The sequence below is a fragment of the Triticum aestivum genome, chromosome 5A (assembly GCF_018294505.1).
Source record: "Triticum aestivum cultivar Chinese Spring chromosome 5A, IWGSC CS RefSeq v2.1, whole genome shotgun sequence".
In the NCBI taxonomy this organism is placed as follows: Eukaryota; Viridiplantae; Streptophyta; class Magnoliopsida; order Poales; family Poaceae; genus Triticum; species Triticum aestivum.
Window position 1 is genome coordinate 241,434,228 of NC_057806.1, and position 16,150 is coordinate 241,450,377.

A 16,150-nucleotide genomic window follows, 5' to 3' on the forward strand; every position below is an offset into this window, starting at 1 on the left:
CCAAGCCAGGAGGTGGGAACCCTAGATGGGGCGCCCCAAACCCCCTGGTCACGTGGGAATAGGTGAGGGGGCGCACAGCCCCTTAGTGGGCTGGTTTGCCCCCTTCCCTTGGCCCATGAAGCCCCCCAACACTTGCCGGGGCTCCCGAAACACCTTTCGGTCATGCTGGTCATCACCCGGTACCTCCGGAACACTTCCGGACTCCAAAACCCTTCGTCCAATATATCAATCTTCACCTCCGGACCATTCCGGAACTCCTCGTGACGTCCGGGATCTCATCCGGGACTCCGAACAACATTCGGTAACCGCGTACATACTTTTCCTATAACCCTAGCGTCATCGAACCTTAAGTGTGTAGACCCTACGGGCTCGGGAATCATGCAGACATGACTAAGACATCTCTCTGGTCAATAACCAATAGCGGGATCTGGATTCCCATGTTGGCTCCCACATGTTCCACGATGATCTCATTGGATGAACCATGATGTCAAGGATTCAGTCAATCCCGTATACAATTCCCTTTGTCTACCGGTATAGTACTTGCCCGAGATTCGATCGTCGATATCCCGATACCTTGTTCAATCTTGTTACCGGCAAGTCTCTTTACTTGTTCCGTAACACATCATCCCGTGATAAACTCCTTGGTCACATTGTGCACATTATGATGATGTCCTACTGAGTGGGCCAGAGATACCTCTCCGTTTACACGGAGTGACAAATTCCAGTCTCGATTCGTGCCAACCCAATAGACACTTTCGGAGATACCCGTAGTGCACCTTTATAGCCACCCAGTTATGTTGTGATGTTTGGTACACCCAAAGCATTCCTACGGTATACAAGAGTTGCACAATCTCATGGTCTAAGGAAATGATACTTGACATTAGAAAAGCTTTAGCAGACGAACTATACGATCTTGTGCTAGGCTTAGGATTGGGTCTTGTCCATCACATCATTCTCCTAATGATGTGATCCCGTTATCAATGACATCCAATGTCCATGGTCAGGAAACCATGACCATCTATTGATCAACGAGCTAGTCAACTAGAGGCTTACTAGGGACATGTTGTGGTCTATGTATTCACACATGTATTACGGTTCCCGGTTAATACAATTATAGCATGAAAAATAGACAATTATCATGAACAAGGAAATACAATAATAAACATTTTATTATTGCCTCTAGGACATATTTCCAACAGTCTCCCACTTGCACTAGAGTCAATAATCTAGTTCACATCACTATGTGATTGTAATGAATCCAACACCCATGGGGTTTGTTCATATCTTGCTTGTGAGAGAGGTTTATCAGTCAATGGGTTTGAACCTTTCAGATCCATGTGTGATTTACAAATCTCTATGTCATCTTGTAGATGCAGCTACCACGCGCTACTTGGAGCTATTCCAAATAACTGCTCTAGTATACGAATCTGGTTTACTCCTCAGAGTCATCCGGATTAGTGTCAAAGTTTGCATCGACGTAACCCTTTACGACGAACACTTTTACCACCTCCATAATCGAGAAAATTCCTTAGTCCACTAGTTACTAAGGATAAGTTAGACCGTTGTCACGTGATCCATTCCTGGATCACTCTTGTACCCCTTGACTGACTCATGGCAAGGCACAATTCAGGTGCAGTACACAGCATAGCATACTATAGAGCCTACGTCTAAAGCATAGGGGATGACCTTCGTCGTTTCTCTCTCTTCTGCCATGGTCAGGTCTTTAGTCTTACTCAATACCCACACCTTGTAACACAGCCAAGTACTCCTTCTTTGCTGATCTATTTGAACTCCTTCAAAATCTTGTCATGGTATGTATTCATTTGAAAGTACTATTAAGCGTTTTTGATCTATCCTTATAGATCTTGATGCTCAATGCTCAAGTAGCTTAATCCAGGTTTTCCATCGAAAAACACTTTTCAAATAACCCTGCATGCTTTCCAGAAATTCTACATCATTTTTGATCAACAATATGTTAACAACATATACTCATCAAAAATTCTATAGTGCTCCCACTCACTCCTTTGGAAATACAAGTTTCTCATAAACTTTGTATAAACCCAAAATCTTTGATCATCTCATCAAAGCGTATATTCCAATTCCGAGATGCTTACTCCAGTCCATAGAAGGATTGCTGGAGCTTTGCATACTTGTTAGAATCTCTCAGGATTGACAAAACCTTCTGGTTGTATCACATACAACCTTTCCTCAAGAAAAACGTCGAGGAAACAATGTTTTGACATCCTATCTACAAGATTTCATAAATAATGCAGTTACTGCTAACATAATTCCAACAGACTCTTTGCATCGCTACGAGTGAGAAAGTCTCATCGTAGTCAACTCCTTGAACTTGTCGGGAAACATCTTAATGACAAGTCGAGCTTTCTTAATGGTGACACTTACCATCATTGTCTGTCTTCCTTTTAAAATCCATCTGCACCCAACAGCCTTACAACCATCAAGTAGTTCTTTCAAAGTCGATACTTTGTTTTATACATGGATCCTCTCTCGGATTTCATGGCCTCGAGCCATTCGTCGGAATCCGGGCCCACCATCGCTTCTCCATAGCTCGTAGGTTCATTTTTGTCTAGCAACATGACTTCCAAGACAGGATTACGTACCTCTCTGAAGTAGTACGCATCTTTATCGACCTATGAGGTTTGGTAGTGACTTGATCCGAAGTTCCATGATCACTATCATAAGCTTCCACTTCAATTGGTGTATGTGCCACAGGAACAACTTCATGTTCCCTGTTACACACTAGTTGAAGTGATGGTTCAATAACCTCATCAAGTCTCCACCATCCTCCCACTCAATTCTTTCGAGAGAAACTTTTCCTCGAGAAAGGACCCGTTTCTAGAAAAATCACTTTTGCTTCCAGATCTGAAATAGGAGGTATACCAAACTGCTTTGGGTATTCTATGAAGATGCATTTATCCACTTTGGGTTTGAGCTTATCAGCCTAAAACTTTTTCACATAAGCGTCACAGCCCCAAACTTTTAAGAAACGACAGCTTAGGTTTTTCTAAACCATAGTTCACACGGTGTCATCTCAACAGAATTGCGTGGTGCCCTATTTAAAGTGAATGCGGTTGTCTCTAATTCCTAACCCATAAACGATAGTGGTAATTCGATAAGAGACATCATGGTATGCACCATATCCAATAGGGTGCAGTTATGATGTTCAGACACACCATCACACTATGGTGTTCCAGGCGGTATTAGTTGTGAAACAATTTCCACAATGTCTTAATTGTGTGCCAAACTCGTAACTCAGATATTCATCTCTATGATCATATCATAGACATTTTATCATCTTGTCACGACGATCTTCAACTTCACTCTGAAATTACTTAAACCTTTCAATAATTCAGACTTGTGTTTCATCAAGTAAATATACTCAGCATCTACTCAAATCATCTGTGAAGTAAGAACCTAACAATATCCATTGTGTGCCTCAGCACTTATTGGACTGCACACATCAAAATGTATTACTTCCAACAAGTTGCTTTCTTGATCCATCTTATTGAAAACGAGGCCTTTCAGTCATCTTGCCCATGTGGTATGATTTGCATGTCTCAATTGATTCAAAATCAAGTGAGTCCAAACGATCCATCTACATGGAGTTTCTTCATACATATCTACCAATAGACATGGTTCGCATGTCTCAATCTTTTCAAAAACGAGCGAGTCCAAAGATCCATCAACATGGAGCTTCTTCATGCATTTTATACCAACATGACTCAAATGGCAGTGCCAAAAGTATGTGGTACTATCATTACTATCTTATATCTTTTGGCATGAACATGTGTATCACTATGATCGAGATTCAATAAACCATTCATTTTAGGTGCAAGACCATTGAAGGTATTATTCAAATAAAAGAGTAACCATTATTCTCCTTAAATGAATAACCGTATCCAATCATGTCTATGCTCAACGCAAACACCAAATAACAATTTAGGTTTAACACCAATCTCGATGGTAGAGGGAGCATGCGATGCTTGATCACATCAACCTTGGAAACACTTCCAGCACATATCGTCATCTCACCTTCAGCTAGTCTCCATTTATTCCGTAGCCTTTTATTTCGAGTTACTAACACTTAGCAACTGAACCGGTATTTTAATACCCTGGTGCTACTAGGAGTACTAGTAAAGTACACATTAATATAACGTATATCCAAAACACTTCTATCGACCTTGCTAGCCTTCTCATCTACCAAGTATCTAGGGTAGTTCTGCTTCAGTGACCGTTCCCCTCATTACAGAAGCACTTAGTCTCGGGTTTGGTTCAACCTTGGGTTTCTTCACTAGAGCAGCAACTGATTTGTCGTCTCATGAAGTATCCCTTCTTTCCCTTGCCCTTCTTGAAACTAGTGGTTTAACCATCAACAATTGATGCTCCTACTTGATTTCTACTCTCGCGGTGTCAAACATCGCGAGTTGCTCAAGGATCATCATGTCTATCCCTGATATGTTATAGTTCATCATGAAGCACCAATAGCTTGGTGGCAGTGACTATGGCGAATCATCACTATCTCATCTGGAAGATTAACTCCCACTTGATTCAAGCGATTGTAGTACTCAGACAATCTGAGCACATGCTCAACGATTGAGCTTTTCTCCCTTAGTTTGCAGGCTTAAGAAACTTGTCAGAGGTCTCATACCTCTTGATGTGGGCACTAGTCTGAAATCCCAATTTCAGTCTTTGAAACATCTCATATGTTCTGCAACGTTTCAAAACGTCTTTGGTGCCACAATTATAAACTGTTAGCATTACGCACTGAACTATCACGTAGTCATCAAAACGTGTATGTCAGATGTTTCCCAACATCTACAGATGATGCTTGGTGGTTCAACACACTGAGCGGTGCATTAAGGACATAACCCTTCTGTGCAGCAATGAGGACAATCCTCAGTTCACGGACCTAGTCCGCATAAATGCTACTGTCAACTCTATTTTCTCTAGGAACATATCCAAAACAGTAGAACCAAAGCGTGAGCTACGACATAATTTGCAAAGACCATTTTTGACTATGTCCATGATAATTAAGTTCATCTAATCAAATTATTCAATGAACTCCCACTTAGATAGACATCCCTCTAGTCATCTAAGTGATACATGATCCGAGTCAACTAAGCCGTGTCCGATCATCACGTGAGACGGACTAGTCATAATCGGTGAACATCTTCATGTTGATTGTATCCACTATACGACTCATGTTCGACCTTTCGGTCTTTCGTGTTCCGAGGCCATGTCTGTACATGCTAGGCTCGTCAAGTTAACCTAAGTGTATTGCGTGTGTAAATCTGGCTTACACCCGTTGTATGCGAACGTTAGAACCTATCACACCCGATCATCACTTGGTGCTTCGGAACAACGGACCTTAGCAACGGTGCACAGTTAGGGGGAACACTTTCTTGAAATTTTAGTGAGGGATCATCTTATTTATGCTACCGTCGTTCTAAGCAAATAAGATGTAAACATGACAAACATCACATGCAAATCATAAAGTGACATGATATGGCCAATATCATCTTGCTCCTTTGATCTCCATCTTTGAGGCGCGGCATGAACACCATCGTCACCGGCATGACACCATGATCTCCATCATCATGATTTCCATCATCGTGTCTTCATGAAGTTGCCTCACCAAATATTACTTCTACTACTATGGCTAATGGTTAGCAATAAAGTAAAGTAATTACATGGCGTTTTCATTGACACGCAGGTCATAAATAAATGAAGACAACTCCTATGGCTCCTGCCGGTTGTCATACTCATCGACATGCAAGTCATGATTCCTATTACAAGAACATGATCAATCTCATACATCACATATATCATTCATCACATCCTTTTGGCCATATCACATCACATAGCAAACCCTGCAAAAACAAGTTAGACGTCCTCTAATTGTTGTTGCATGTTTTACGTGGCTGCTATGGGTTTCTAGAAAGAACGTTTCTTACCTACGCCAAAACCACAACGTGATATGCCAATTTCTATTTGCCCTTCATAAGGACCCTTTTCATCGAATCCGATCCGACTAAAGTGGGAGAGACAGACACCCGCTAGCCACCTTATGCAACTAGTGCATGTCAGTCGGTGGAACCTGTCTCACGTAAGTGTACGTGTAAGGTCGGTCCGGACTGCTTCATCCCATGATGCCGCCGAATCAAGATAAGACTAGTAACGGCAAGTAAATTGACAAAATCGACGCCCACAACAACTTGTGTTCTACTCGTGCATAGAAACTACGCATAGACCTAGCTCATGATGCCACTGTTGGGGATCGTAGCAGAAATTTAAAATTTTCTACGCATCGCCAAGATCAATCTATGGAGTAATCTAGCAATGAGGGGAAGGGGAGTGCATCTACATACCCTTGTAGATCTCTAAGCGGAAGCGTTACAAGAACACGGTTGGTGGAGTCGTACACGCAGCGATTCAGATCGCGGTCGATTCCGATCTAAGCGCCGAACAACGGCGCCTCCGCGTTCAACACACGTACAGCCCAGTGACGTCTCCTGCGCCTGGATCCAGCAAGGAGAGAGGTAGAGGTTGGGGAAGACTCCGTCCAGCAGCAGCACGATGGCGTGGTGGTGGTGGTGGAGCGTGGTACTTTAGCAGGGCTTCGCCAAGCACTACGAGAGATGAGGAGGGAGAGAAGTAGGGCTGCGCCTTGGGAGAGAGAGAGACTCGCGTGTTGTGCAGCCCCAAAACCTCCACTATATATAGGGACAAGGGCAAGGGGAGGCGCCCTAGGGTTTCCCCTAGGGGGGCGGCCAGGGCAGATGGGATCTCCCCCTTGGGTGACTTGGCCCCCAAGACAGGAGGTGGGAACCCTAGATGGGGCGCCCCAAACCCCCTGGTCACGTGGGAATAGGTGAGGGGGGCACACAGCCCCTTAGTGGGCTGGTTTGCCCCCTTCCCTTGGCCCACGAAGCCCCCCAACACTTGCCGGGGCTCCCGAAACACCTTTCGGTCATGCTGGTCATCACCCGGTACCTCCGGAACACTTCCGGACTCCAAAACCCTTCGTCCAATATATCAATCTTCACCTCCGGACCATTCCGGAACTCCTCGTGACGTCCGGGATCTCATCTGGGACTCCGAACAACATTCGGTAACCACGTACATACTTTGCCTATAACCCTAGCGTCATTGAACCTTAAGTGTGTAGACCCTACGGGCTCGGGAATCATGCAGACATGACTAAGACATCTCTCTGGTCAATAACCAACAGCGGGATCTGGATACCCGTGTTGGCTCCCACATGTTCCACGATGATCTCATTGGATGAACCATGATGTCGAGGATTCAGTCAATCCCGTATACAATTCCCTTTGTCTACCGGTATAGTACTTGCCCGAGATTCGATCGTTGGTATCCCGATACCTTGTTCAATCTTGTTACCGGCAAGTCTCTTTAATTGTTCCGTAACACGTCATCCCGTGATCAACTCCTTGGTCACATTGTGCACATTATGATGATGTCCTACCGAGTGGGCCCAGAGATACCTCACCATTTACACGAAGTGACAAATCCCAGTCTCGATTTGTGCCAACCCAACAGACACTTTCGGAGATACCCGTAGTGCACCTTTATAGCCACCCAGTTACATTGTGATGTTTGGTACACCCAAAGCATTCCTACGGTATCCGGGAGTTGCACAATCTCATGGTCTAAGGAAATGATACTTGACATTAGAAAAGCTTTAGCAGACGAACTATACGATCTTGTGCTAGGCTTAGGATTGGGTCTTGTCCATCACATCATTCTCCTAATGATGTGATCCCGTTATCAATGACATCCAATGTCCATGGTCAGGAAACCATGACCATCTATTGATCAATGAGCTAGTCAACTAGAGACTTACTAGGGACATGTTGTGGTCTATGTATTCACACATGTATTACGATTCCCGGTTAATATAATTATAGCATGAACAATATACAATTATCATGAACAAGGAAATACAATAATAACCATTTTATTATTGCCTCTAGGGCATATTTCCAACAGGGTGCTATGGAAGAATTTTGTCAACATGAGCACATCCGGCTTGACGTCTCATCAGTGGCTCACCCCCAATCTAATTGTCAAGCAGAGAGAGAGAGCCAATCAAGAGATTTTGAGAGGCATCAAGCCCCGTGTGGCGGTTCTCCCTAGTGACATCCGTCATGACTCGCCCTAGTGACATCCGTCATGACTCGCCCCGTGTGGCGGCTTATGTTGAAGCTGATAATGAGAAAGCACGTCAGGATTCACTTGACCTGTTAGATGAGGAGCGTGATATTGCAGTGGCTCGTTCGGCGATTTACCAGCAAGACCTGCATCGTTATCACATACACCGGGTTAAAACCAAAACTTTTCAAGAAGGATATGGTTCTCCGGCTCATCCAGGATCATACTGATATGCATAAGTTGTCCCCACCTTGGGAAGGACCTTTTGTGGTCAGCAAAAATCTACACAACGGATCATACTACCTTATCGTTGTTCGAGAGCGCAAAGACTCACGTAAATCGGAGGAGGAGACCCAACGGCCATGGAATATAGCTCATCTTCGGCCTTACTATATTTGAGCCATAGGCTCTTCTTATGTACATAGTTATGACAATGTATATATTATGATCAATATAATAAACCGGAGCCTCAGCTAAAGCGGGGTCTCTGTTGTTTTTCTTACATCATAAGTGGTTACATGGGGGCTTCTGTTTATAAAGCGAAGTTCTGTTTACCATTGGTCCGGCTTATAAAGCCATACATATATAAAAAAAATCGCTTGGGGGCTTGGTCGTATTCGAACCATAGCTACACCGCTTGATCGGCATAAGGCCACCAAGGAAATCGCTTTGGGGCTTGGTTGTATTTGAACCATAGCTACACCTCGTGGTCGGCTTAAGGCCAAAAGGAAATGACGTGGGGGCCAAAGAGAGTGTTGCAAAAGCACATCTCAAACATAGGCACGCACTGAGCACAGCTCAAATGTTGCTTGGGGGCTCTTTGCTTCTCAAAGAACAAAGGGTCTACACCCTTGCAATAGGCTATTAAGCCAGGCTTGGAAGCCAGGTGTATTCACCTAAAACCCCGGGTTATCCTGCCTTTTTAAGTAACCCACTCCGTCCAAGTAATCCTGGTATGACCCGCCGAACGTTTGACAAGTCAATCTCATAGACCATAAACTTGTCGATGTTAGAACGACGATTGGTTAATGTGAGGTCCATCTTAAAAGGCTTTGTAAAATGGTTTAACTCAGTGGCCTGGCAGCCCATGAAAAGCCTCGATTTGGGCCTGGCAGCCCATGAAAAACCTCGCATGTTCTTTTTATGTTTTTATTTGCCAAGTTCTTTCTCCTTTGATGAGGTTTATAATATCTTATGATAAACCGGCGTTTATTGACCCGGCTTGGCTTTCAACTATAAGTTGTCAGTACATGATCAGTTATAATCCGGTGTTGATTTACCCGGTTTGGCTTTGACTACAAGTCGCCAATATGATATAGGAATAAGCCGGTGTTTATTACAACCTGACATGGTTTTATTATAAGCCAGCAAAGTAAGGAGGAGTTATCAATATTCAAGATTTGAGTTATCACCCTTCCGACAAAATGTTGGTAGGCCAACAATGTGATTCAATATCACAGGTATGATATATTTCATATTTGATTCTTATTATTTACAGCCTGGTTATAAACCTGGGCTATATGTTGGGCATTATGACCCGCCTGGCGATAAACCGCCAGGATATTTTATACTTGTCATATGCAGTAACAGATTCAACAAAGCTATTACTGATCATAAGCAGGCATGACATAAATTATGGTGGATTAATAGTATCAGGCAAAAATGAATATGCACGATGGCATAGAGACCAAGTGTTTAAACTAGCCTATTATAAGGCACTTTAATGTCCAAAAGGATAACTGTTTTTTCAAGCAAAGGATTGCAGTGTGCAGAGGGCTAAACCGGTCTTCGGATCATGATTCTTCGGGCTGACTTGATGGCTGCGGGTCATCCTGTGCAGGTTCATCCTCCTCCTCTCTACCCAGCAGCTGGAAGTCAATGGTTGTCCAGTCGATTCCAGTTAGGGCCATGAATATAGCTTCGTCGCTTATAAGGGTGGAGGGGTCAACATCAGGGGCATATGTATGCTTACGGATTGGCATGATAAGATCTTCCACATCATGAGTTGGCGTAGGATGTCTTGTGTTGTCAGTATCATAAACCGGCTGATAATGAGAAAGATATGTTTGTTCAGAAAATTTGCTCGCTAGGGCGCGCATTTCCTTGGTCAACCTTCAAAGATCATCATTGTTAAATTTTGAACTATCTTCCTTTAGGCTCGGATAGCCGCTTCCTATATCTGCTGAGTCCAGATCTGGTATCCAAGCCATAGCCCGGATTAGCACAGTCAGAGCACCTGACCTTGCAGCAGATCTTTTTAACTCGACCAACCGAGCAGGCAACATTGACAGCTTCTCAAGTGTTTCCTTGATCAAGGTTGGGGGCAGTTTGTTATGAGCAGCGATGCAAATGGCCCGTTGGACGCCGGAATATAATTGCTCTATCAGAGTATAGGTAGCCTTCAGCTTCTTCTGCATATCAGAGCCCAGGTGGGTAATGCGGGATCCTACATAATTGCACATATTGATAAACCGGCAGTTTATGAGATAATACATATTGAAGCTTATCATAAAGGTACTTACCAAATACAGCAGTGGTCATGGCATTGATCTACCGCTTCAAGCCAGTCAATTCTTCTGCTACCGATTTAAGCACTGTTTTAGCGCCCTCCGCCCGTTTTAGCAGAGCTGCTTTTTCAGTATCCCATCCTGCCCATTCGCTTTCGAAGCTTTCCTTCAGTTGTTCCATAGTAGTTAAAGCTCCAGTCAGCTCCTCTTTAGCCTTGGAGGTTTCAGCTTGTTGAGACTTAATATTTTCCTGGAGGTCCGCGATTTGAGATTCTTTTTGGCTAAGGTCAGCTTGCAAGCGACATTTTATAAATCAGTAATGCATGTTGGAAGTCTCAAGCACATAACAAGTTATACACTTGGCACTTGGGGGCTAATGCATATGGCTTTTCTCAACTAACATTTTAAGTCCCAAGCACATAACAAGTTATATTCTTGGCACTTGGGGGCTAATGTATATTTGCTCAAGACAGAATTATGGAATTTTTTCATCAACCGGTTTACAAAGATGGTTATCAAGAGTTTTGGAAGCTTCATGACAGGAAGGTACCGATTCATCCTAAAGGTATAAACCAATCCCTAGGGGCTACACAAGCAAAATTGCAGGATTCATACTCTAAAAGTCCCGGTTCATCATAAAACAATAAACCGGCCCTTGGGGCCTACGCGGGCAAAAAAACTTGAAGTATTATGAAGTCCCGGTTCATGTTGATATCATAAACCGGCCCTTGGGGGGCTGCTGGAGTTGATAGTAGAAATGGAACAAGAGAAATAGTTCTGAAGGGTTAACAGTGTTTACCTTGTATCACTCCTTCATCAGGCCTACTAAACCGGCTTCATAGTCCCGGTTGGTATACAGATGGTTCAAGAAACCAGAATGAATCTCTTGAGCGTTTAGGTGGGAATAGCTGGATAAATCCGTTTTCCACTTGCCCTTGTCCATAGCAGAAAACTCTTCCTTGGCACTATGCTTTGATAAAGCGATAGGATTGCCAGGGTGGTGTTGCTGATGCCAGTGACACTGACGTCATCTGATTGTTCCTCAGTGACTTTGGCAGGGCCTGTCGGTTTATCTGCGGCTTTAGCTGGGCTTGGCGAGTCAGTAGCACGGCCGGTGGGATCCTCTTCCATCGGTTCAGCAAAGCTATCAAGGTATTCTGGTGGCGGATCATCATGTATGTCATTAGTGTTTTTCTCAAACTGTTCCGGGTTATCTTCAGCCGGGTTATCATCAGCCGGGTTATCATCAGTCGGGTTATCATCCAATGGTTTATTCAATTTTGCCTTTTTGTTGGGCCTGGCCTTGGCTCTGAAAGGAAAAGATATAAAGGTTAGTATAACACGCAAGTATAAAGCGCCAAAAGATTATGTTCAAAGTGTTTACCCAGGAACAGTCTTAAGAGGAGGGAGTTGTGTGGCCGTTGATTTGCCAGATATGAATGAGGCATTCCCTGAGAATTTGAATCAGATGGATTAAGAGGTTGTCGGAAATAGCCTTCCTTGGGATAAGAAGTATCAGAAGTATGTGAGACCTCAGATTGACGTTTCCGAACCGGAGTGTTCGATAAACCGGCTGAATGACCACGTGGCCGCTATGCCGGGTTGTACGGCCAGCTTCATGTTGCTGCTTCTTCAAAAGAAAGTTTGGGTCCAAGTGAGAATAATTACCAGTGAGAAAATCTTACTTTCAGGTTTGCTTGAAGGATTTTCTGTGTTGGCAGAGGATCTGAACCGGAGGAAAGAATAATTACCTCTGCGACATCGGCTGGCTGCCTTCAGCGTCATCCCGATAATACTCATTGTCAATGAGGTGTATGAAAAACGAACCAAGACAGTCAAGTTCTACCTCTGAGTCCGGATTATCCGGGTCATCATCAACCTTCGGTTTAGAGGGTTCAGCGTTTTTTTCTTGGCAAATCTTTTAGTAACCTTGGTCTTGGGGCGAGGCATCTTGGCCGGTTTGTCCTGTGGTTTCTTCTTCCAGAACGGATCATCACCCTGTCAAAGATGGACAAAATTTTGAGAGAATATTTAAAAGGATCAAGCTAAAACAAAAGTTATATGATTCTTATAGCTGGCGGTTTATTCGAAGTGCAGAAATGACTTAGCCCTGTCTTGTTGCAAACAGCCTCCGATTCATTCAATATTTTCTTGACAGACTCTCTTAGCTGAATGTTAATATGGCGTTGAGGATCTTTCATGTCCCCTGTGTACTCACACATTAAACCGGGGCGCCGGCTTAAAGGCAGAATGCTCCAGGATATCTAGCAGCGAACAAAGTCAACTCCTATTAAACTATTTGCCATAAAGGCTCTGAGCTTTGAGAGTTGTGCTGCGTAGTTGGAGTGTTCCTTTGCAGTCAGCCTCTGAGGAAATGGATGTGTGTTTCTAAGACGGTGTGGACGATAACCCGGCAGAGGATTCTCATCAGTGGGAGACGTATCTCGGCAATAAAACCAAGTCTGATTCCAATCCTTGGGGTCACTATGAAGCTTGGCGTGAGGGAAACTAACACCCTTCCTCTTTTGAATAGCCATTCCACCAAGTTCAGTATTGGGTCCGTCTGTAAACTCTGTATGACGGTTCAAGTAGAAGAAATCCCTAAACAGTTCAACTGTGGGCTCTTCTTGAAGATAAGCCTCGCAAAATACTTGGAAATTGCAAACATTGGACACAGAGTTTGGTCTGATGTCCTGAGGATGGAGTTGGAAGCTAGCAAGCACATCTCGGAAACTTTTTGATCCGGGAGGGCTAAACCTTCCACCCAGGTGGCCAACGAACACGACTACTTCTCCATCCTTGGGCTCAGGAGGATTTTCCGGACCAGGGGCCCTCTAGTGGATGACTTCTTTCTTTGCTAAAACGCCGGTTGCCACACATCCGGTTAGTTGCTCTTCAGTAACCCGGGAAGAGACCCAGTTACAAGCATAAAATTGCTTGGCCATTTCAAATGAAAAGCTGGAAAAAGATCAAATGCCAGTTTAAGGTTTATGACAGACAAGCATAAAGCGACGCAAGATCAGAAGGAGAAGACAGAGACGGATGAACATTGTTAAACCGGAGCCTGACATTGGAGGGGTTACAAAGATAAACGAATCGGCGGTTTAAGAGGGGACTAATGGTACCTACTGGATTATCATTTTCTACCTGCTGGATTACTAAACCGCCTACATTGGTATGGAAGGTACATATGTAAAATGTCTAAGTAAGGGAAAAACAAGTTTCACAGATCGATATGGTAATTTCAGATCTGCAGCGGATTAGTAAATCAAAATATATTCAGACTCAAAATATAGGTGTTTAAGTAGTTCATCAGGTCCAGATGAGTTTTTATATACGAAGAAGATGTTCTAAGGATGCAAAAAGTAATTATAACTGCAAATGTGCAAGAAAATGTCAGATCTGAGATCGCCAATTACACTACGGAGATGAACAGAGAAGAACAACTCCGAGCATTGATGAACACCAAAACCCTAATGGCGGATATAGAGAAAGGAAAAGGGAAACTTACTCTTGCTGACGGAACAGCGAAGGCACGCCGTGTTTCTCTGGTAAGTTCAGGTTGATGCAATGGATGGAGATGAAGTTGAGGGTGGATCTTGACGATGGCGGCTGCGTGTAAGGGTCAGGTTGGCGCAAGGAAGAAGAAGCGAGGAGGCATGGGGGAGGGGAATGAAAAGGACCCCCCGGTCTTATTTATAAGGTGAAGGGATAAGTGATAGGCGCGAAAATCGAGGAGCCCAAAAGTTGGATATGTGACAGAGCTGTCGCTTCGATTGTCGGACGCTCATTAATGAAGGTGAGATATATACAATTTTTAATAACATGTGATGTCATCGTGGTTTATTATGAGCCTAGAAGATGACATCATGGCGGTTTACAAGATTTATGTGAAGGTGCTGAAGGAGGAATTTTCTAAGTGTTGAAGATTCACATGAAGAGGTTCAAATCAATCTAGGGTCTAATGTTGGGGATATTACTACTAAGTATAAACCGGCCATGAGGGGCCGGATTATGCCCACAATGAGTTAGTCATGTTTGAAGACCATGAAGACAAGGAGTATGGCGCTTTATGGAGGAGATCTAACATGAAGGCCCAGGGACCAAAAGCGGATTAGGGCCCGTAGACATAAACCGCCATATGATATGTAACTTATGTTGTAAGACAAGGAAAGGTAGAAACCGAGCCGGGCACGTTTATGAGCCCGCCTCAGGGTTCTGTAAACAGCTGGGCGTCAACCTGTGTATATAAAGGGACGACCCGGCGGCGGTTTAGGGACAACAAACAACAACTCGAGAGCCATGCAAAGCGAATTCGCTCCCTGGTCATCAAAACCCTAGCAATTCCATCACAACTGGAGTATGCTTTTACCTTCACCGTAAGGGGCCGAACCAGTATAATTCCTTGCGTCCCTTGTTTGGCTTTAATCCCTCTAAGCTACTATGTTGCGATGGCTCCACGACTAAGTCCTTATGCTAGGACATCTGCCATGACAAACCCACGACATGTGGGTCCGGGCTGACAGCGGGGGGAATGTTTTTTTCGTGAAATACGGTGGCCCGTCCGGTGGGTCCCAACAATCAGGGGGGAAACATTTTTTTACCAAATACGGTGGCCTGCCTGGTGGGTCCCTGCTGTTAGGTGGAGGAATAATTATTTTCCGCGTAATAAGGAGGCACTTCCTTGCGGCTGTCATGGACTCAGCTGTCAGCCTTTCCACGTACGGTACTCTTCCGATGGAAGTTGTTCCTTGACTACGTTGACCACGCCGCGCCAAGAGCACCAGGGTGGTGGACGACAGCGAATGGCGAGGCCTAGGAAAGGGACGACACGGAGCCAGGGAAGACGCGACAGTGGAAGCCCGTGCGGAGAGGAGTACGAGGGTTCACTGGTTCGGCTGTGGTGTGAGGCTACCGTTGCCGCAGAATAACAGGGGATGTGGGTGAGTGGAGGGATGGCCTGGCCAGCGGTGGGAGTAGTAGGGGGCGGTGAGGCCTCCGCAGCAGAACAGCTGGCTACGGGAGGCAGGAGCAGGCGGCACGACCGGCGGTACTTTGGGCGGCTAGAGCAAGAAGACTAGAGGTTAAAGAAGCACTACAGCCGTTGGATGGACATCGTATGGCCACTGTAGCTAGAATCATTCATATTGACTAAGTTGACAAAGCCCTTGGTACGCGTCAACTTAGTAGGCCCACAGGTCAGCTTCCGAAACGGTGCGCCCCAGATGTCAGGGGGATGAATCATTTTTTGGGCGGGTGAAGCTAGAATATCTGAGATTGAAGAAGAGGCATAGCATCCGTTGAATGGACATCCAACGGCCACTGCTGCTAGAACCGTGTGTTGACTATAATAAGTTGACAAAACCTTGCATACGCGTCAACTTCTTTTTTTAGGGGACATGTCAACTTAGTAGGCCCACAAGTGTGTGGCAGAGAACTTATAGCCCATT